The sequence below is a fragment of the Chiloscyllium plagiosum genome, unplaced genomic scaffold (assembly GCF_037043375.1).
Source record: "Chiloscyllium plagiosum isolate Xiang-an unplaced genomic scaffold, Cpla_swu_hap1 HiC_scaffold_1, whole genome shotgun sequence".
Lineage (NCBI taxonomy): Eukaryota > Metazoa > Chordata > Chondrichthyes > Orectolobiformes > Hemiscylliidae > Chiloscyllium > Chiloscyllium plagiosum.
The window spans coordinates 43,156,444-43,179,558 of NW_028270139.1; positions in this window are offsets into that span (position 1 = coordinate 43,156,444).

Consider the following 23,115-nt stretch of genomic DNA (forward strand, 5'->3'; position numbering starts at 1 on the left):
AAAATCTATTTATAGAATCATTTTAATAAGAGTTGAGAAAACTGATGCCCAAAAGTATTGCAACTTATGATAAAAGCAGAGATTTTCACAGCAAAATGCAGTATACCACACTTACATAATTTAAATGGTTTCTCAAGTGAAGTGCAGTGAGTGGAGGATAGTTGCAAATAACATATGCTTGAAATCAATCCCAGTCACTGATGACAGCATGGTTTTAACATCTCCATCGCCAGACCTTAGCAACACGACGGTTGGAGGAAGAGCGCCTCATCTTCCACCTAGGAACCCTCCAACCACAAGGGATGAACTCAGATTTCTCCAGTTTCCTCATTTCCCCTCCCCCCCACCTTGTCTCAGTCAAATTCCTCGAACTCAGCACCACCTTCCTAACCTGAACTCTTCTTCCTGACCTCTCCGCCCCCACCCCCCCCTCTGGCCTATCACCCTCACCTTGACCTCCTTCCACCTATCGCATTTCCAACGCCCCTCACCCAAGTCCCTCCTCCCTACCTTTTATCTTAGCCTGCTGGACACACTTTCCTCATTCCTGAAGAAGGGCTTATGCCCAAAACGTCAATTCTCCTGTTCCTTGGATGCTGCCTGACCTGCTGCGCTTTTCCAGCAACACATTTTCAGCTCTGATCTCCAACATCTGCAGCCCTCACTTTCTCCTCGAAGATATATACACTACATAGCAAAGATAAAGGATTATTGCCAAAAAGTAGCAAATTATTTTCAAACATCCCTTACCAGAATCACATACTAGACAAGGTGGCAAATACGAGAAGGTGCTAACAGGGGTCATCTTGGAAAATGCCACTATACGAATGATTTGATTGTCCAGCATTAATATTTTGTGACCACTTGTTCAGTGGGGAGTGAAATTTAAGACATTGCTTTGAGAATTTCTACATTGCAAACTTTCATGGGGAAAAGATGGTTAAACCACAAGGAAATTATTTGCCTTTGAGTGACCAGCTTCCAGTCTGTCTGCAAATTCTCTGGCTCAGGAGACACACAACATCACCAGAAATTTGGAGTACCCTGGACCGAAGGTCTTAACTAACAATCCTACAGATTTCCTCTTCCTGCCTATTAACCTGGAGCTTAGGGTCAGTATCTTCTGCCGTCATCTCCCAAATCTCCCCCTCTGGAAAAGCCTGTGACAATTTAAAGTGAAGAAAATTTCTAAAAAAAATTTTAATTCTGTCCCTTTCCAGGATGTTTGCACCGAAGACAATAAGTTTTCCCTGGGGCAAAGGTCCATAAGTCTGTTCTGATTCTGAAATCAAGCATGTAGTTTTCTGACCATCAAAATTAAAGGCAGTGTGGGCTCCATTTTGCAACCTGAAATCCCTGTGAGCATCCTTCCTTCCTGGAAGACAAACAGGAAATTAGTCCTGATAACTTCCTGGGAGATTATGACTACAGCCTCGACATTGGAGGTCGTCTAAATACTTGCACTATGTTGTGGTTCTGTTCGCCGAGCTGGAAGTTTTTTGTTGCAAACATTTCGTCCCCTGGCTAGGCGACATCATCAGTGCTTGGGAGCCTCCTGCGAATCACTTCTTTGATGTTTCCTCCGGTGTTTATAGTGGTCTGTCCCTGCCGCTTCCGGTTGTCAGTTTCAGCTGTCCGTTGTAGTGGTTGGTATATTGGGTCCAGGTGGATGTGTTTGTTGATGGAATTTGTGGATGAGTGCCATGCCTCTAGGAATTCCCTGGCTGTTCTCTGTCTGGCTTGCCCTATGATAGTAGTGTTGTCCCAGTCGAATTCGTGTTGCTTGTTGTCTCAAACTCCATCAACAAACACGTCGACCTGGACCCAATATACCAACCACTACAGCGGACAGCTGAAACTGACAACCGGAAGCGGCAGGGACAGACCACTATAAACACCGGAGGAAACATCAAAGAAGCGCTTCGCAGGAGGCTCCCAAGCACTGATGATGTTGCCTAGCCAGGGGACGAAACATTTGCAACAAAAACTTCCAGCTCGGCGAACAGAACCACAACAACGAGCACCCGAGCTACAAATCTTCGCACAAACTTTGAACTTGCACTATATTTATCATCTTTTTCAATGAAATTCTGGTGCAGAAATTATACTTACTATAATGACTATTTATAATAACTAGTTATTCCAGAGCCAGCTATGAATTACATCCCTGGATTTGCATTTAGAAATCTTAAAGGGTTATGAAGTCCTGCACTGGTACTACCAGTTTCTGCAACACAATCTAAGTGAAGTCTGCATGTTTGGACTTCAATTAAATAGGATCAGTTGTCCCTCGAGTATTGACAGATAACCAAACAGAATAACTATTTTAACAAGTTTAGGATTTTTAAGAGTTCTATTTAGAGCTCCAAAAGAGGAAAATACCATGGACTGGAAACAGTGATCACTGAATAGGTGGTTCCTTCCCTAGAATAACAACAGCGAAGCCCAAAACAATTCCCACCAAAAAAAAAGTTACACCAACATTTGCTCATTACAGGGAAAAAAAGATGTTGGTAATATGTATTTTGAACTTTTCAAAAAATGATATGACATCATTCAGATTACTTACCAAACAGAATTAATTAAACCACATGACTTTAATAACATTTGTAGATACTTTACTTAGATTAGCAATGCTGGTTTGCATTTTAAATAGGCTCAAAGAATGTGCCAGATGTAATAATTAGAATTAGAAATAGAGCACTACCAAAATATAGACCATTTGCCAGCTAATCAATGTCCATAAAGTTGTTAAATTATTTTTCTCTGAGCAGACATTAAGTCGCATGGTTTGATTTTATCGCTTAATAGCACAAGCACAAAGTGGCTCCACAGTTGATTTTGATTGGCACCAATTTGTTCTGTTGTTGCTAGTTGTTGTGTGGCAGTGTACAGGAAAACATTGCTATTCAAATTACTCAAATGAATGTACTAGAAACAATAATAATGATAAAACCTCAGCCCAGACTTGAGGTGAGGAATAAACACAGCTAATATAATGGACTAAGAGATTATATTGAAGTGCATTAGCATACAATACATGCTAAAGAATCTTTTATAAGAGCCTTATCTTTTTGAGACAATTGCTTTTGTATGTTTTAATGACCTTATTTTGTCAGGATTGATCATGGTTTATTTGAAAATAAGTTATTTTCCATGAACTCATCAGAGACCATTTATAACGATATTAGTAGATCAGAGTATAAAAGAGAGGCATGTGAACGTATGCTGCTCTTACCTGCTTCCAAAGTACTGGTATTCAGGTCAAGGTAAAATTCATGATTGGCTTGATTTTGATATGATCCAAAATCAAAATTTCATGATGGAAGCCGTACCTGATGATAAAAAATCATTCAAAGCCATCAGACACCAAAGCCCCAATGACCAGACCTTACATTACCAGCAACAATAATGACAATTTAGTTAACCTGGAAAATAGCTCTGAAACACCCAGAGGCTGTCAAAGTCACTGACCCTGCAGTCATTATGCCATTACCCTATTCTACGTTAGCTGGATATTTATAAATCACCCAAGTCAAGTCAGGAGAGACTTCTGCAGGTCATGCTGATTCCAAATTCTGTCAACACACCCTTTACTTTGAGTCAAATGTTGTAAGCCTTTGGAGAGCTCACTGGCTTAACTTGAATTGTCATGATGTATTGGGATCCTGAGGATGTCCTGACATGTGAAAATCCCCAGTATCTACAGAAGAAGTTTAAAGTTTTGATTGCCAGTTTTACTTTGTCCAGACTGCTCCAACAACAGCAGTTAAGATAGTACTTCTTTATATTTTAATATTTACCACTGCCCCATTTCCCTACAAATCTGACTTCTCAAATTCAGGTAGTCTGTATTCCCTCAAATTGCCTTCTCCTGACAATGCAAGATCTGGAATTACCTTTAAGCAATGGCTCAAACCATGGGCTTCCATGGCTCTTGAAAGGGAGCAAGTAACTTCAATGAATTGGAAGAACTGCAAACTTTTTGGATGAAACATTTAATCTTTAACTGTAATGAAACTGAAAGTTCTCTGCGAGGCCTGTGTGGAAAGACATACTCCTGTCTTGAATCCTACCTTTCCAAAATCATTGGTTCATTCACTGCTCAATTGGAAACACTGCTACATCTATCCCTGTTGCAAGGGATCAACAACAGATGCTAAGAGAGGATAACATGCTATTTCCTGCTTCCCAGAGATAAACAAACTGCAGATGCTGGAATCCAGGATAGAAAAGCAGAAGGCTGGAAGAACACAGCAAGCCAGGCAGCATCAGGAGGTGGAGAAGTCAATGTTTCAGATATAACCTTTATTCAGGTCCTGAAGACTTATACCCAAAACGTTGACTTGTCCACTGCTTGATGCTGCCTGGCTCGCTGTTTCCTGCTTCCTGGCATTACATTTTTCTGGGATGGAGGAGTTTTGGGAAAATAGATGATTAAATAGCAGGATACCTTGGAACCTGATTTTTAGGCACTATCCTATTAGATCAGGGTGAGGTAGTGAATGTAATTCCATCAGTTAACTCCAGAACATCAAATAGTATATTTTTACCCTCTGAGGGCTCCTATTGAGCATTACGTTTTGATTTTCACTGACCCCTTCATTTGGTGATGCAGTCAGGTAGTAACATTATCTTCTACACTTGTTTTGATTTTTATTAATGGGACATTCGATGCTGAGAAATAGAATTAGAAGGATTCTTCAATCATTATCAACCTCCTTAAATATCAAAGCCACAACACACAAGGAAAGCATTCATTTCCTAAATGTTACAATATATGAAATGGCACAAGACAACAGTTTTAATCTAGCAAAAGAAAAGTTTTTAATTCAAAACCATGTTGCCTACTTCTTCATACAAAAAGGCAAACATTCTAAACATCCTCCATAGACTCGTGAAGTCCTCTACTTCCACTGCATTTGGACAAACCTGGAATATGTTAGCTATCCAGTTACCACCCTTTTTACTACATCATCAATCTCACTGTCAGATTTAAATTTAACAATGGGCATACTGCTCTCTACAATATCAACCATTATATGCCCCCCCCGCCCTTCCCTTCCCCTCCCCATATCTCCCAGACATGTACAGCCTTAAGATAAAGAACTCATGTTCAACTGCAAGTGATTTGTTACACCAGAAATTTGAGATTTCACAACCCATCATCTGTGGTTAACTAAAGAAGTTAGGGAAAGCATCAAAATAAAGGAAAAAAAAATAACTGTACAAAGGTGTGTAGCAGATCAGATAATTGGCCAGAATGCAAAGCATGCTAGAAATTGATTAAAACGTAAGTCAGGATGAAAAAAAAAATTAGGGTATGAAACAAAGTAAGCTAGAAATGTAAAGAGCTGGAAAGCAAGATTTTCAGTAGATATTTAAACAATTAGTCTTCTGGAGAGAGAGTGGAAAATTAATAACAGATAATGAAATAGCTACAAGACCATAAGACATAGGAGTAGAAATTAGGCCATTCAGCTCATTGAGTCTGCTCCACCATTCAATCATGGCTGATAAGTTTCTCAACCCCATTTTCCCACTTTCTCCCTGTAACCCTTGATCCCCTTACCTATCCACCTCAGTCTTAAATATACTCAATGGTCTGGCCTTCATAGCCTTCTGTGGCAATGAATTCCATTGGTTCACCACTCTCTGGCTGAAGAAGTTTCTCCTTATCTCTGTTCTAAAAGGTTTTCCTTTTAGTCTAAGGCTGTGCCCTCGGATCCTAATGCCTCTTATCAATGGAAACATCTTCCCAACATCTAGTCTGTCCAGGCTGTTCAGTTTTCTTTCTGTTTCAATTAGGCCTCACCCAACCACCCACCCACCCCTCCAACCTTCTAAACTCCATTGTGTGTAGAACCAGAGTTCTCAAACGTTCCTCATAGGGTAAGCTTTTCATTCCTGGGACTATTCTCGTGAACCCCCTCTGAGCACACTTTAGGGCCAATACATCCTTCTTTAGATATGGGTCCCAAAACTCTGCATAATACTCCAAATGTGGTCTGACCAGAGCCTTACAGACCCTCAGAAGTACATCCCTGCTTTTATATTCAAGTCCTCTCAAAATAAATGCCATCATTTCATTTGCCTTCTTAACTATTGACTCACCCTGCAAGTTTATCTTGAGAGAATCCTGGACTAGAACTCCCAAGTCTCTTTGTACTTTTGACTTCTGAATTTTCTCACCATTTAGGAAATCGTCCACGTCTCTATTCTTCCTACCAAAGTGCATGACCTCACACTTTCCCACATTGTACTTTATCTGCCACTTCTTTACACACTCTGCTAACCCGTTCAAATCCTTCTGCAGCGCCCCCCCTCCCCCCGCCTCTTCAATGCTACCTGTCCCTCTACCTATCTTTGTATCATCTGCAAACTAAGCCAGAATGCTCCCAGTTCCTTCATGTGGCTCGTTAATGTATAAAGTGAAAAGTTGTCCCAACGCTGAGCCTTGTGGAACATCACTTATCACTGGCTACCATCCTGAGATGGACCGTTTTATCCCCACTCTCTGCTTTCTGCCAGACAGCCAAGCTTCTATCCATGCTAGCATCTTGCCTCTAACACCATGGGCCGTTATCTTACTCAGCAGCCTCTGTGCAGCACCTTGTCAAAGGCCTTCTTGACGCCCAGGTAAGTAACATCCATTGGCTGTCCTTAGTCTAACCTGCTCATTACTTCATCAAAGAATTCTTGCAGATTTGTCAGGCATGACCTCCCCTTGATGAAACCATGCTGACTTTGCCTTACTTTGCCATACACTTCCAAATATTCAGAAATCTCATCCATCACAATGGATTCCAGGATCTTACCCACAAGGTTAGGCTAATCAGTCTGTAATTATCCGGCTTTTGCCTTAATCCCTTTTTAAACTGGGGGGGGGGGGGGGGGGGGGGGAGAGGCTGTCACGTTAGTGATTTCCCAGTCCACTGGCACCCTCTCTGATTATAGTGATTCCTGAAAGGTCATCACTAATGCCTTAAGCTATCTCCCTTAGAACTCTGGGACCTAGTTCATCTGGTCCAGCTTCATCTATCCACCTTCAGGCCATTCAGTTTTTCTAGCACTTTCTGCTTGGTGATGGCCACCATACTCAGCTCTACCCCCTCACTCGCTTGAATTTTTGACTTGATGTGAACAAATATTTCTTTCTTCGTTATAGTGAATATAACATTCCAGGAATTGCAATTAATCAGGTGGGAGTGAGAGAAATTTGACAAAATTACAATCACCAGGGAAGTAGTCCTAAGCAAATTGATGGAGTTGCCGGCTGATCAGTCTGGGTCCAGATGGACTTTATCCTAGTGTCTTAAAAAAGGGTGCTAATGAGATAACAGGTTTGTTTTATGGGAAAATATTAGAAGCAATCATTAAATAGGTCATAGCTGGGTACTTAGAAAAGTTTAATTGGTATGCTTTCACGAAAATTATTTTATGTTTATCATTAGACTTTGAAGGAGTAACATGTGCTGTGGATAAAAATAAGCCTGTAGACATTCTGTATTGTATTTCTAGACGACATTTGATAAGGTGGCACATTAAAGGTTTACGTGGAAAGTAAAGTTGGACACTTTATTTCACTGGAACCAGTCCAAAGCCTTTTCTCCTTTCTTTTTCCTGTCCGAGCTAAGTAACTTATAATCCATCCCAGGAGTTAACCTAGAGATTTTTCCCTGTCGTCAAAGCTAGGTGAATCTTCCAGCCTTATTTGAAATCTCACAAACTCGGTCCTTCCAATCTGATTGCAAGTTTCCAACTGCCCTCTCCATGTGAATATAAAGTATAGGTTTTTGTCTGCTTCAGGTTAGGACTGGCTGCTTCTATCTGTTTTCTCTCTTTCCTTTTCTCTGGAATTCTCACAGACTCCCTCACCTCTGAATTGTACGGAAACCAGAGAAAAGTCCTGTAACAGTACTACGCTGCGATGGAGTTCTGAGGAAGGGTCACTTGACCTGAAACGTTAACTTTGATTTCCCTCTACAGATGCTGCCAGAACTACTGAGATTTTCCAGTGATTTCTGTTTCTGTTTTCAATTTACAGCATCCACAGTCCTTTCAGTTTTTATTAAGTATTTGACTCATTGCCACATTTCTTCCAGGCATGCCCACCTTGTAAGAGTTCTGCTCCTTTCTCCAATAGGATTTCTGGTCCAATCTTTTTTCTTGTCCACTGTCAATAATCTCACTGTTACCCCTGACAAGGTTTTTGCTACAACCTCTTTCCACAACCACATCATATTCTTCAGTGACTGCCTCTGCCTTTGGCTCAGACTCACCGCCATGTGGAGTTCAATTTTTTCCTTTGTGCTTTGAATCCACCCAAGATCATTCGTATCTCCGTGATGCTGAATGTTGACAGATAGCTGCTCTTGCTGCATCCAGGGATTCACACCCAGTGCCATGTGGCGTCACATACACACTCGATCTCTCTCTTCAACAGGATCACTGGCTCAGGGCTGCAGCACTCCCCACCTCCACTTCATCCTCTGGCTCATTCACCACGCTAACAAAAAACTTTTCTTTTTCTTTCAGGAATCAAGGATCACAAGATGCAACACTCAGGGATAGTCCTGACCCTTTGGAACCTTCCTCTCCTCCCCTTCCTTTTGACTCCATCCCCTCCCCAACTCCACCTTCTGTTAGGTATTCACCGTCCCTTCCAACCTTGAGATCTCTGAAGCTGACTGGTCTGTACTCAACAAAGGTCTCAGTTTTAGCCCTCTAGGTCACCGCTTTAATGAATCTTGGGCACAACATGACATTGAACTGTTCGCCGTTCACTTCCATGCCCATTTCTTTGGACAAGAGTTGTTTCCCTGTCCCACAGAACCCTTCGCTCACCTTCAACACTCTCGTCTGCCTGAAGCCCTACCCTTTGGCCTTTTACCTGCTTTGTTCATTGAGAGCTGTTGAAGTGATATGAATTGCCTCAATTTCTGCGGCCCCCACACCTTCCCCCGCCCCCCCCACCCTTCAAACCTATCCTCCCGGGAGCTGAGTGCACTCTGTGCTCTCAGATCCAACCCTGCCTTTGTAATTAAGCCTGCTGATAAGAGTAGTGCTGGTGTTTCTGGTAGACTGACCTCGACATTGCAGCTGCTGAGTGCCAGCTCTCAGATACCACCTCCTATCTCCCCCCCGAACCATGATCCCAACATCAGGTCATTATGTCAACTGTGGTCACCAACCTCATTTTAGCTGGTGATCTCTTCCCCCCACTGCCTCCACACTTCGCTTTTACCTCCTTCCCAAAATTCACAAACAGGACTTTCTGGGTAGACCTATTGTTTCTGCCTGCTCCTGCCCCACAGAGCTCATCAATACTGAGGAAGGGTCACTTGACCTGAATTGTTGACTGCTGTCTCTCTGCAGATGCCAGACCTACTGAGCTTTTCTGGCAATTCCTGTTTTTGTTTCTACGCTGCAATTGATTATTCCCCCACATCCATGGCAATGCGAATCACATCCAGATAGAAATGCTAATTTTCCATCTTCTGGACCCCATTCTAGCTTGGAGCACACTTTAAAGTACAACCATTTATTAAACCTGACATTCCTAACACCTCACTGCCAGACTTGGAGCCTAACAGAATATTTGCAGTCAACACAGATGCTCTTGTCTTTATTTATAGTAATGACATCGTGCACCTTCCTCACCTTGTACATTAACAATCCAGCCATCCAGGCTTGATGCCAGCTTGGATTTCGAACAGGTCACATAATGCCTTTCATTTCAACATCTTCTTCAGTTGAAGAAACAGCCCTGAAGCATTATAATCTTAGAAGCATCACATTGTAAGAGTGGTTTAACAAGTAGTATGAGTATTTTTAGGTGGCACTGTCATTATCACAATGCAAATACTTTATAAACTGCCTTACTACATTCAAATAGTAATATTCTCTTCCTTGTTATCACCTTTCACCATTATACAATCCACATGAACACTTTTTACATGGATTATCCTGCTACAATCAATTGCATGCAGACAATTAAGATTCACAGCCTGTCTTGTCTAAATTGTCTACATTCTCTCAGATAAAAATTTACTTCACTGCTTGCAGCCTAATATTCCATTATGTGTTCACTTTGCATAACTTGTAGAGTTTTCTCCTGTCCTTAAAGGATGGCACAATTAATTCCGTCTGGGGAGCTTTGACAAGAAACTCATTGTTATTTGCTGACATTGCCTGTGACTTCTGAATTCCATTCGGCATAAATTGTAAATTGAGTCAAAATTCTCTGTCGCAACATCTCCAATCATTAATTTCAGTATTTCCCTTTCCTCTTCTTTAGAACTTGACACTACATAGTTTTCACATTATTGAGTTTAAAATACAGCTTTCCAGTTTACCTTGCTCTGGTTTTAACTCTGGACCTCTAAGTGTACATAGAAGATCTTAGCCAGATAAACAGTGGAATAATCCTTCCCCGGTTTAAATGTGGGATTATAACCTTCTTTTGCTTCTTTAATAATATCCTTAAGGTCATGTTGATTAGTCAAAAACAAAAGCTCCATTACATTTTTCTCTTGTTCATCATCACAAAATTTGCTTGACTTCCCTCTTGTAAGAATAACAGCTTATTCAGCCTGAAGTATTAATTTATATTTCAGAACCCACATTTTAAGCTATAGTGTCACCATATCAACATTAGATGCAACCAAATCATTTTGTGGAGTACTGCTAAAGTTTGCATTGTCTGTTGTTTTGATTCTGTCAGCAAGTTTAACCAAGCCTGCTTCAATTAACTTCTACATTTTAACTCTTTGAAAATTTGAATTTCCCATGTTTTCTTTAATCTCAGCAGCCTGATCATTTCATACTTTGGATATGAGTTGAAACTGTAATTTTCACAGGACTATAGCCATGGAATATTGCATGCTACTAAATGTATTTAAGATTTGGAGATGCCGGTGTTGGACTGGGCTGTACAAAATTAAAAGATCACACGACACCAGATTATAGTCCAACAAGTTTAATTGGAAGCTTTTGGAGCGCTACTTCTTCACAACCATCCAATAAAGGAGCGTCGCTCTGAAAGCTAGGGCTTCCAATTAAACCTGTTGGACTATAACCTGGTATTATGTGATTTTTAAATGTATTTAATCTATTTTCAACCTCTACTAGTTCACAGGACTTGCTTACATCACTGGAGATGGCAGACCTTTATCTCAAACAAGGTAATCCCTTCGCATAAAATCAACACCATCAATTGGCAACTTCTACATAATTCCCATATTTACGATGCCAGTAACTGAACTCCATTTTGCATTAACATTGGTACAGAGTTATTAACTTGCCTCTGTTTGAAGCCCCTTAGACTATACATTCCTAAATAGGATATCTTATAAAGGGAGGTCTGTGTCATGAAACACAATCAGTGATCAAGCTAGCACCATATTTACCAATAATTGATGCATTCAAAGTTATTGGTTTGTTGTCGGTGCATCAGTCATTCGTGCAACATCTTCTGTTGCCTGTAGCAATGGATGTTCATAAACATTACCATTTGAGTTTTACGCTTCCACATTCTACATTTGCATGTCCTATTTTATGGTAAAAAAAAATGATCATCCCTTGAAGTATTATCCTTAATACTGCCTTTTACTTCCTTTTTCAACATGCAGGTAGACTGGGAGAATCAGGATGGTATTGGACCTCAAGAAAGAGACTTTGTGGAGTGCCTCAGAGATGGATTCTTAGAATAGCTGGTGCTGGAGCTGACCAGGGAGAAGGCAGTTCTGGATCTGGTATTGTGCAATGAACCAGAATTGGTCAGGAACCTCGAAGTGAAGGAGCCATTGGGAAGTAGTGACCATAATATAATAAGCTTCAATCTGCAATTTGAGAGGGAGAGGGTACAGTCAGAAGTGACAATTTTTCATTGAATAAAGGGAACTATGGAGCTATGAGGGAGGAGCTGGCCAAAGTTCAATGGTGCAATACCTTAGCAGGGATGACTGTGGAGGAACAATGGCGGATATTTCTGTGTATAATGCAGAAGTTGCAGGATCAGTTCATTCCTAAAAGGAAGAAAGATCCTAGGAGGAGGCAGGGGTGGCCGTGGCTGACGAGGGGAGTTAAGAAACATATAAAGTTAAAAGAGAAAAAGTATAACATAGCAAAGATAAGTGGGAAAACGGAGGACTGGGAAGCTTTTAAAGAACAACAGAGGATTACTAAGAAGGAAATATGCAGAGAAAAAATGAGGTACGAAGGTAAACTGGCCAGTAATATAAAGGAGGATAGTAAAAATTGTTTTAGGTATGTGAAAGGCAAAAAAATCGTTAAGATTAAAATTGGGCCCTTGAAGACAGAAACAGGGGAATACAGCATGGGGAACAAAGAAATGGCAGAAGAATTGGATTGGTACTTCAGATCTGTGTTCACTGGGGAAGACACAAGCAATCTCCCTGAGGTAACAGTGGCTGAAGGACCTGAACTGAAGGGAATTTATATTTGCCAGGAATTAGTGTTGGAGAGACTGTTAGGCTTGAAGGTTGATAAGTCCCCGGGGCCTGATGATCTACATCCCAGGGTACTGAAGGAGGTGGCTCGAGAAATCGTGGATGTGTTGGTGATTATTTTCCAGAGTTTGATAGATTCGGGATCAGTTCCTGCGGATTGGAGTGTGGCTAATGTTAGACCACTTTTTAAGAAACGTGGGAGAGAGAAAGGAGGAAATTATAGACCAGTTAGTCTGACCTCAGTGGTGGGAAAGATGCTGGAGTCTATTATAAAGGATGAAATTACGACACAAATCTGGATAGTAGTAACAGGATAGGTCAGAGTCAGCATTGATTTATGAAAGGGAAATCATGCTTGACTAATCTTGAATTCTTTGAGGATGTAACTCTGAAGATGAACGAGGGAGATCCAGTAGATGTACTGTACCTGGACTTTCAGAAAGCTTTTGATAAAGTCCCACGTAGGAGGTTAGTGAGCAAACTTAGGGTGCATGGTATTGGGGGCAAAGTACTAACTTGGATTGAAAGTTGGTTGGCTGATAGGAAACAAAGAGTAGTGATAAACGGCTCAATTTCGGAATGGCTGGCAGTGACCAGTGGAGTACCACAGGGATCAGTACTGGGACCACAGCTTTTTACAATATATGTTAATGATATAGAAGATGGTATTAGTAATAACATTAGCAAATTTGCTGATGATACTAGGCTGGGTGGCAGGGTGAAATGTGATGAGGATGTTAGGAGATTACAGGGTGACCTGGACAAGTTAGGTGAGTGGTCAGATGCATGGCAGATGCAGTTTAATGTGGATAAATGTATGGTTATCCACTTTGGTGGCAAGAACAGGAAGGCAGATTACTACCTAAATGGAATCAATTTAGGTAAAGGGGCAGTACAGAGAGATCTTGGTGTTCTTGTACACCAGTCAATGAAGGTAAGCATGCAGGTACAGGAGGTAGTGAAGAAGGCTAATAGCATGCTGGCCTTCATAACAAGAGGGATTGAGTATAGAAGCAAAGAGGTTCTTCTGCAGCTGTGCAGGGCCCTGGTGAACTGTGTGCAGTTCTGGTCTTCAAATTTGAGGAAAGACATTCTGGCTATTGAGGGAGTGCAGCGTAGGTTCACGAGGTCGATTCCTGGAATGGCGGGATTACCTTACACTGAAAGACTGGAGTGACTGGGCTTGTATACCCTTGAGTTTAGAAGACTGAGAGGGGATCTGATTGAGACATATAAGATTATTAAAGGATTGAACACTCTGGAGGCAGGAAACATGTTTCCACTGATGGGTGAGTGCCGAACCAGAGGACACAGCTTAAAAATACGGGTAGACCATTTAGGACAGAGGTCAGGAGAAACTTCTTCACCCAGAGAGTGGTGGCTGTGTGGAATGCTCTGCCCCAGAGGGCAGTGGAGGCCCAGTCTCTGGATTCATTTAAGAAAGAGTTGGACAGAGCTCGCTTATTAAATCGGAGCCCAATCAAAATTTGTATTGACCTGCTTCCGTTTTCCTTTTCCCTTCATAGCCAGATAACCTCTGATCCTAAGGACTGACCTGCACCTGTGAGAGTTACCATTGAGGTTCCTCCCTTTGGCCAAAGTTACCAAATCTTACAGCATCGTCTAAATCCTCAGCAACTTTGTCTCTTCAATCTGAATATGGTCTTCCACTCAGCTTTCGAATATTGCGTGCAATTCTGGTCTCCTTCCTATCAGAAGGATGTTGTGAAACTTGAAAGGGGTCAGAAAATATTTACAAGGATGTTGCCGGGGGGGTTGGTGACGATTCGCCACGGCAGATTCACTGCCGATGATTAGCCACTGCCGGTTTTCCACCAGCGTTTCTCCACTGGAGTCATTTGACCTCTGGAGATTATTTGCCACCAGAAATATATATATATGTACTGATTGTTTTCCTGCCAACCTGTTCTTTCATATTTCACAGTCCCCTTTATTTATACAACTACACACTACATATTGATTAAAAAAAGAGGTCAAATAAATATCAAACTTTAACCAGAAAAAGGAAATTTTTAAAAAAATCTTTATAATGGTAGTAAGATCTCACATTAATAATAAACAATGAAATTTCCGTTCATTTGATAGTTATGCGCTATTCCTCTAAGATATTCCAAACAATCTCTTTCGCCGTATTCAAGAACAATTTTTTTTATTCTATTGTCTGTGTCTCGATTTTTTTTAAACTTTATTTGTGGTGGGTAACCCGCTATCAGCTGTTCCATATATAAATCACGCCCCTTTTGCACTTTCATTAACATTCCAATACATTTCCATATGGTTGGGTGGTGAGCTCCGAGTTCAAAAGCAATTCTCCAATGAGCAGCTTCAGCGTGATTATTTGTGCGATCTTCATCGTTTATTGTTGTCTCATAGACCGACCACATATCATGGGAAACCAAGGTGCCCTTCGGCTACTGCCATGTCTATTGTAGAGTCCAATGTAATTAAATTCAAGCCAATCAAGTATTGGTTGTAGTTCTTGAGGCAAAAAATCTGCGAGTGCTTCTACATAGTTATCAAGGTCAGTAAGTAGCACAAAAGCCAAAGCAACTATAATTTTTGCTTTTAAAACATAATCAAGATAGTTGTATTGACAAGTTGCTCCAACTGCAGCAATATGTCTATGCATACTTTGTGCCAAATGAAAGAACCAGCCCCTAATTCTAACTTCAGGAATACATTCTCTCATAGCACTGATAGCTGCCTGCTCAAAGTCACAATGAATATACTGTAGTCTGGGATTAGGTACCAAGGACTTCACCATTTCAAGCATGCATACATATGTTGAAAGCTGCCTTATTTGGTAGAAGTATATACAATATTGGATGAACCCCATCAAGTCTTTTTGCTAAAATACAATATACCTGAGAGAATAAAATAGAGGCTATGCTGAACGTACCATCCACAAACCATGTTGATTCTGTTAAATGATGTATCCAAGATTCCCTATCAAATATGATTATACGATTACTTCCTTGGCCACTATCCACCAAAAGAAATTTTTCTTCTGCTCTGTTATCCGGCTTATATACTTTGTATCTAATTGGAATCACCAAATGCTGAAGATCAGTAGGGTTTGGTGTCACTCAACTAATATCATTCCTTTTTCGTCGAATTAATTTCTTCATGCTGTTTGTTGTCGGTAAAGATGCTAGGACTGACTGAGGGACATCAGCTACACATATGTTAATAAGAACACTAGGTACTTCTGCGATTCTTCTGCACAATGTTTTAAACTTGTTTTCACTTTCGCAACTTGGACACTTGCTGCGGAAGGAGAATGTGTGTGTCCATTAATTGTTTTTATCACAGTGCTACTCTTGGTGTGGATCCATCCATTACATCAGTCCCTTTGTTCACATTGCCAAAACTTAATACTTGAATCACTCTTGGATAGTTTATCAAAAATATATATAAAACCATCGTGGTAAAACTTCTTATTTCCGTGTTTACTAATAATTGCTGTTTCCATACTAAAAATTCCTGTTCCAAAAATACAAAAAAACAACTCTCCTGTAACGAAAATAAATTGTTACTGAACCAACACAAACGCTACCTTAACCAATATAATGACAATTTTATATGCCACCAATATTCAAAATATACGACTTACTTGTGGTGGCGAATCATCTTCAGTGGCCAATGGGTGGTGGCTAAGCATCCTCGGTGGTCAAAGGGCAGTGGCTAATTGTCGGCGGCGAATCTGCTGTGGCGAATGGTCCCATCCCGTGTGAGGGTTGGAGGATTTGAGCTATAGGGAAAGGTTAAATAGGCTAGGGCTGTTTTCCCTGGAGCGTCGGAGGCTGAGGGGTGACCTTATAGAGGTTTATAAAATCATGAGGACCATGAATAAGATAAATAGACAAGGTCTTCTCCCTGGTGTGGGGGAGTCCAGAACTAGAGGGCATAGGTTTAGGATGAGAAGGGAAAGATATAAAAGGGCCCTAAGGGGCAATTTTTCCACATGGTGCATGTATGGAATGAGCTTCCAGAGAAACTGGTGGAGGCTGGTATAATTACAGCATTTAAAAGGCATCAGGATAGATATATGAATAGAAAGGGTTTAGAGGGATATGCGCCAAGTGCTGGCAAATGGGACGAGATGAGGTTAGGATATTTGGTGTGCATAGATGAGTTGGACCGAAGGGTCTGTTTCTGTGTTATACGTCTCATTGACTTTCTGACTCTATGACTGGTCTTTATAAAGACAGCTTTTTCTCTGCTCTATTTCTCAGATCTTTCATTCTGTGTATCTCAGATTCTTGCAAGCTTTCTTAGCTCTGAGAGTATGAGGAGTGCATTAGAAAAATGTAATTTGACACTACTATGCCTGACTAATGACCTTTCCTTTGCAAAGCCCCTCATCCATGGCAACATGAATCACACATGTATCTAGGCAAAAATGTTAATTGGCTTCTCCTCTAGACTTCCAACATGATTGTAGCTGATATTTATGCAAATTATCTGGACTTTATTTTTGTTTATTCATTCACAGGATGTGGGTATCACTGGCCAGGTCAGCATTCATTGCCTATTCCTAATTGTCCAGAGGGTAGTTGTGAGTCAACCACATTACTGTGGATCTGGTGTCCGATGTAGGCCAGATTAGTGAACCAGATGGAATTTTTCCTAACAATCGACAATGGTTTCACAATCATCATTAGAAATTTTAATGAATTTTTATTGAACCTGTTACAGTGAGATTTGAACCCAGGTCTTCAGAACTTTTCCTGGCTCTCCAGATCACTAGTCTAATGATAATACCATTAGGTCATCACCTCCCGATAACATTCAGTGCCAATATATGTTGCCATGATTTGGAGATGCCGATGTTGGACTGGGGTGGACAAAGTTAAAAATCACACGACACCAGGTTATAGTCCAACAGGTTTAATTGGAAGCACACTAGCTTTCGGAGCGACGATGAAGGAGCGTCGCTGCAAAAGCTAGTGTGCTTCCAATTAAACCTGTTGGACTATAACCTGGTGTCGTGTGATTTTTAACTAAATATATGTTGCCCCATTGTGCCTATGAGCCTATTGTCAGCCTACTGACCTCCTGGCACCTTCCCCTGCAGCCGCAGGAATTACAAAACCCACGCCCACATCTCCCCCCTCACCTCTGCCCCAAAGGAGCTTTCCACATCCATCAGAGTTTTATCTGCACTTCCACACGTCATTTACTGTATCTCTTGCTCCCAATGCAATTTCCTCTACATTGGGGAGACAGGATGCCTACTTGCAGAGCGCTTCAGAGAACATCTCCGGGACACCCGCACCAACCAACTCCACAACCCCATGGCCAAATACTTCAACTCCCCCTCCCACTCTGCCAAGAATATATAGGTCCTGGACCTCCTCCATTGACACACCCTAATCACCTGATGCTTGGAGGAAGAAAGCCTTATCTTCTGCCTTGGGATCTTCCAACCTCACAGCATCAATGTGGACTTCACCAGTTTCCTAATTTCCCCTCCACCCACCTTATTCCCAGTTCCAACCTTCAAACTCAGCACTGCCCTCATGACCTGTCCTACCTGTCCATCTCCCTTCCCACTATCCACTCCGCCCTCCTCTCTGACCTATCACCATCACCCCCACCTCCATCTACCTTTCGCAATCTCAGCTACCTTACTCCTAGCCCAACCCCCCTCCCATTGATTTCCAAGCCATATTGGCATAGTGTCGGCTTCAGAATATTGGCATACATCTCATCAAAAGAAATTAGAGTTTGTGGTAGGTGCAGAGAGATATTTGATATCTACTTAGTGGATAATATTATCCTGCACAAACAATGGAAACGATGGTAGTCACACATCAAGCAGTGGTGCCAAGGGAAGAATGAGAAAGTCTATTCCTTTTAACTACTTCAAAACCTAATCTACACTTTGACATTTCATGCTAATTTTCCCCCCTTTCTTGTTGATTGATGAAAACAAGAAATATTGTGTTCTCTGCAGTGATAGATCAAACATGTTTGACTTGTCCAGTCATGTATATCAATTTCACAATAAATTTCTCAAGGAGTCTCCTTTTGAACCTTCCATCATTGATAACCATTCAGTGATCAAAATATGTGACAACCAAAACATTGCCCTGAAGTGCTTCTGCATTCTGTAGGAAAGCATTGAACCGACAGGAGGAAGGGCTTTGTGCAGTTTTCTTTTCAGCAAACCAAAGTGTTTTGAGGAAGAGACAACATGTGAGCTGCCCATTGTACATCTCCAAGCCTTGAAAAGCTGACTGATAGAATGACTGTTTCCCTGAAGTGATTTGTGGACTCATCACTGATTGTGTACTGAGACAAGATTAGAGTGGTGCTGGAAAAGTACAGCATGTCAGGCAGCATCCAAGGAGCAGGAAAATCAATGTTTCAGGCAAATGTCCTTCATCAGGGAGGGTTGATCGTGTACACTGATTGTGTACTGTCACTCAAAAGGTGGGCATAAAGGTGGAATAATGCATGCAACCCCGACGAGGTCCTAGCATACAATCTGCACTCTGTGTTTAGCTTCAGTGCTGTCCACATTTTAAGTGTACTACCTTCCCTGCTGTCATCGGTTGTCTTGATTCAAAGATCCCTGAGGTCTTAGGCTATCTCCAGTCAATGAGTTGGTTGCTTCTGACAGATGAGCAATGTTTAGTGATCGCAACATCTCTCAATTCTGTTGGATGTCTGAGGAGGCTGCTCGTTACTCACATGGGTGTGACTTAATATATGGCAGTAAAATTTGTATTAGAGTATACATTTCAATAGTGCAAGTGATAAGATGCAAATAAAAAAAGCAAAACATTAGTTGCAATTTCATTTGTGCCACCTGCATTGCCTCAATAAGTATTCTTTTTCCCCTTCTTCCTCCCACTTTGTCAAAGTGCATGTCTAACTACTGCAGCTTGAATGGAGGGAGTACACTCTCTGGGTTACCCCGTGGGAGAATTTGGTCTGTTGTCCCCTGGTGTCTTTGGGTCTTCAAGGTCGGGGTCTTCTGAGAGTCACGTGTCCAAAGTAAGCTCAACTCCATCTGCTTAAATTGCTGCAGGCTTTGAGTTAATTGATAGGGGTGACATGGAGAGGCCAGGCTTGGAAGACCATAAGTAGTAGGAACAGGAATAGGCCATTCAACTCCTTCAACCTGCTCCACTATTCAATTGGATCATGGTTGATCCAACACTCCTGTGTCCACTTTCCTGCTCTCTTTTCCCCCACCACTCCCACCCCCAACTGCCATAACCCTGATTCCACTTATGATCAATAATCTCAGTCTCAAATATACAAAAGCACTCTGCTCCACAGCTCTCTGTGCAGAGTTCCAAAGACCCTCAACCCTCAGATAAGAAATTTCTCCTCATCTCAGTCTTAAATTGGCACCCCTTTATTCTGAGAAAATGCCCTCTAGTTTGACATACTCGCATGAGGGGAAACAGCCTCTGAGCATTAACCCTGGCAAGTCCCTTAAGAATTCTGTATGTTTCAATGAGATCACCTATCATTCTTCTAAACTTCAGTGAATGGAGTCCCAACCTATTTAGGTTCATAAAACAATTCCTCTGTGTCAGGGATCATGCTAGTGAATGTTTTCTGAACTGCCTCCAATGATCTAAAAGCTTAAATAAGGGGACTAAAACTGCTCACAGTACTTCAGATGTGATCTCACCAGCATCTTCTACACTCCAATCCCCCTTGAAATAAGGGCCAATATTCCACCAATTTTCCTGAGTATCTGCTGCACCTGTGTGCTAGCTCTTTGGTTCATGCACAAGTAACCGGGAGTGCCTTTTGTCTTGCAGCTTTCTGGAGTTTTTCTCCATTTAAATAATACTGTACTCTTTTGTTCTCCCTTCCAAAATGAATAACATCACCTTTTCCCACCTACTCCATTTGCCAACTTTTTTGCCCACTTACTTATCAAAACTTTGCATCCCTCTTGCAACTCGTCTTTCCAACCATTTATGTATCATCTGCAAATTTGCATATAGCATATTCACTTCCTTAAAATCATTAATGTATAGTGTAAAAGGTACAGTCCCAGTGCTGATCCCTATGAAACCTCACTGGTCATGAGTTGCCTACCTGAAAAAGAACCCTTATCCCCACTCACTGTTCCTGCCCATTAGTCAATTTTCTATCCAGGCCAATTTACTACATCCAATACCATGGACTCTTATCTTATGACTCAACCTTTTGTGAGGTACCTTAATGTCTTCTGAAAGTCCAAATACAACACATCTACCGTTTATCCTATATCCACTCTGGTTAAGACTTCCTTGAAAAACTCCAATAAATTAGTCAGGCATGATTTGACTTTCATGAAGCCATGCTGACTCTGCTTGATCAGATTGATTTTCCAAATGTTCTGCTTTTATTTCCTGGAATTGATTCCAGTATTTTTCCAACAACAGATATTAGGATAACTGGACTATAGTTACCCACTTTTCGTCTCCCTCCCATTTTGAATAGACGTGTTACATTGGCAGTTTTCCAATTCTGATACTTTTCCAGACCTCAAGGATTTTTTGGAAAATTACAATTAATGCATCCACTATTTTTGTACTTCTACACTGATGTACACGTGACAATGAAGGATATTCTATTCTATTCTATGCCTGTAGTTACCTCTTTCAGGATACTAGGCTAGGATTCGGACAGGGGATTTCCTTTAACCTATTTGTTCATCAAATACCACTTCCGTGATGGTATTTAATGACCCCATGTATTTTTCAGCGGTAATGGGATATTAAGTATCTTCCACTTCAAAGTACAAAACATCTGGTTAACACATCTGCCAATTCTTTGTTCTCCACAATTGTTTCCCCAAATTCATTTTCTGTGGGTCACATGTTTACTTTGCTGCTTTCCCACAATGACAGCGTGCTGCTAAATTGTTGCATTTAAAGTGTTTTCCTCCATCTTCCCCTCCCCCAACATTGCAGTGCGTTTATCTAAATTAGAAAAAAGGCCCTGCTCGAGTTTAAACGTGACGCCTTAAATTTTAAGTGAACATATAAATTTAATGTTGTAAAAAAGCAAGGAAATTTGATGTTCATACAAAGAACATAAACCATGAAGTTAAATAATATCCTGAAAAACAAGTAGAACTAATTACAGAAGAACTCAGACTTGAACCTCTCTTTAAAACAAATAGATGAGTTTGATGTTTGACGAATTTCCTTGCCCTATTTTTTAAAAATGAAATATTACTTTATCTCTGAATGAGAGAGAGATCCTTAATGTTAGAATGACTCCGAAGTGGACATGACGCGTGTCTCTCCACAAACAAACTTAATAATTTAGGCTATGTTGAGATGTTTTTTTGGTACTGTATAATTAAAAGGTATGGAAGATGGCTGTTCAATAAATAATAGACTGTCTCTGATCGTTCTCAAATATTTGGTGATAAGATTTACCTATTATAACTGGGTTGTCCATCAAATTTTTAATCAATGTATTTTGAATTTATTGCTGAGAAGCCAGGGCTGGGTAATAATCATGTTGATCAGCATGCTTGGACATTATACTGTGTTCAATAAAATAGTAAGACTTGGGGCCAAGTGTTACTTTATCATACTGTGGTTTGCTTATCTGAAATAAATGACACTTGTTTTTAAGAGTGTGTAAACTTTATCAGCAATTTCACATGTTGTGAGAGAGTTCCTCATGTTTTGTTCTTACAAGAATGCAACTTAGTTATTGTAGGTATTACTAACTTTCTTGTTTCCATCCCATGTGTTTTGGCCCTTATTCCTTCACAGCTGTATATTAAATGTTCAAAGGTCAATTTCCTGCAATATCTACAATCCACTTCTCTTTCATGCCAACTCAGCGTCACCATCAATTCCTTGATTTATAAAATCTATCTATCTTCCCTTCGAATGCTTTTAGTGATCTAGCTCCTATGACTCACAGGGTTTAGAGAATTGCAGACATTCACTACCGTGTGAGAGAAGAAATTCCTTCCTATCTCAGATTTAATGGTTGTCCTGTTAGGGGGAGCAAGTCTTCTCAACATCCAACTTGTCAAGCCCTCTCATAATTGTGTAGATTCCTGTCAAATCCCCCCTCAATTTTCTAAACTCTAACAAATGGGGGTGTAATCCGGTTAGCCATTCTTGGTAAGTCAACCCCTTCATCCCAGAATGAGGATAAATGGGGAAGAAAATAAGGGGGGACTTAACAATTTACAGATGAGTGACTTGTCTTATTGAGGCAAATTTTGAGTTTCAAGTCCGATAACCTCTGAAGATTTATCCGTTCAATACATTGTTATTTTAATGACTATGTATTCTGTTAGCTTGTAGCTCTCTGCATCCAAATTCTCAAACCTTAGTTTTGACAAACAAAGGTGTATTTTGGGAGGATCACTTTGTTCAGCATTTCCACTTGGATATTTTAAGGATCTTGCTGCACATTTGTTCAAATTGATCAATACTGAGTGGACAAACATGCCACTATCAACAAGAGGAAGCATTAACTGTTATGGTGTGTGTGTGTGAGCCTGTGAGATGTACTTGACTTAAGTGCTATATTGTGTAGTACATGTTCCAAAATAAGTGTATTTACTCAATGTGATTGTAGATTAACACATTGTAGATTAACTCACTAAACTTTCTTATGAGCTGTCAGT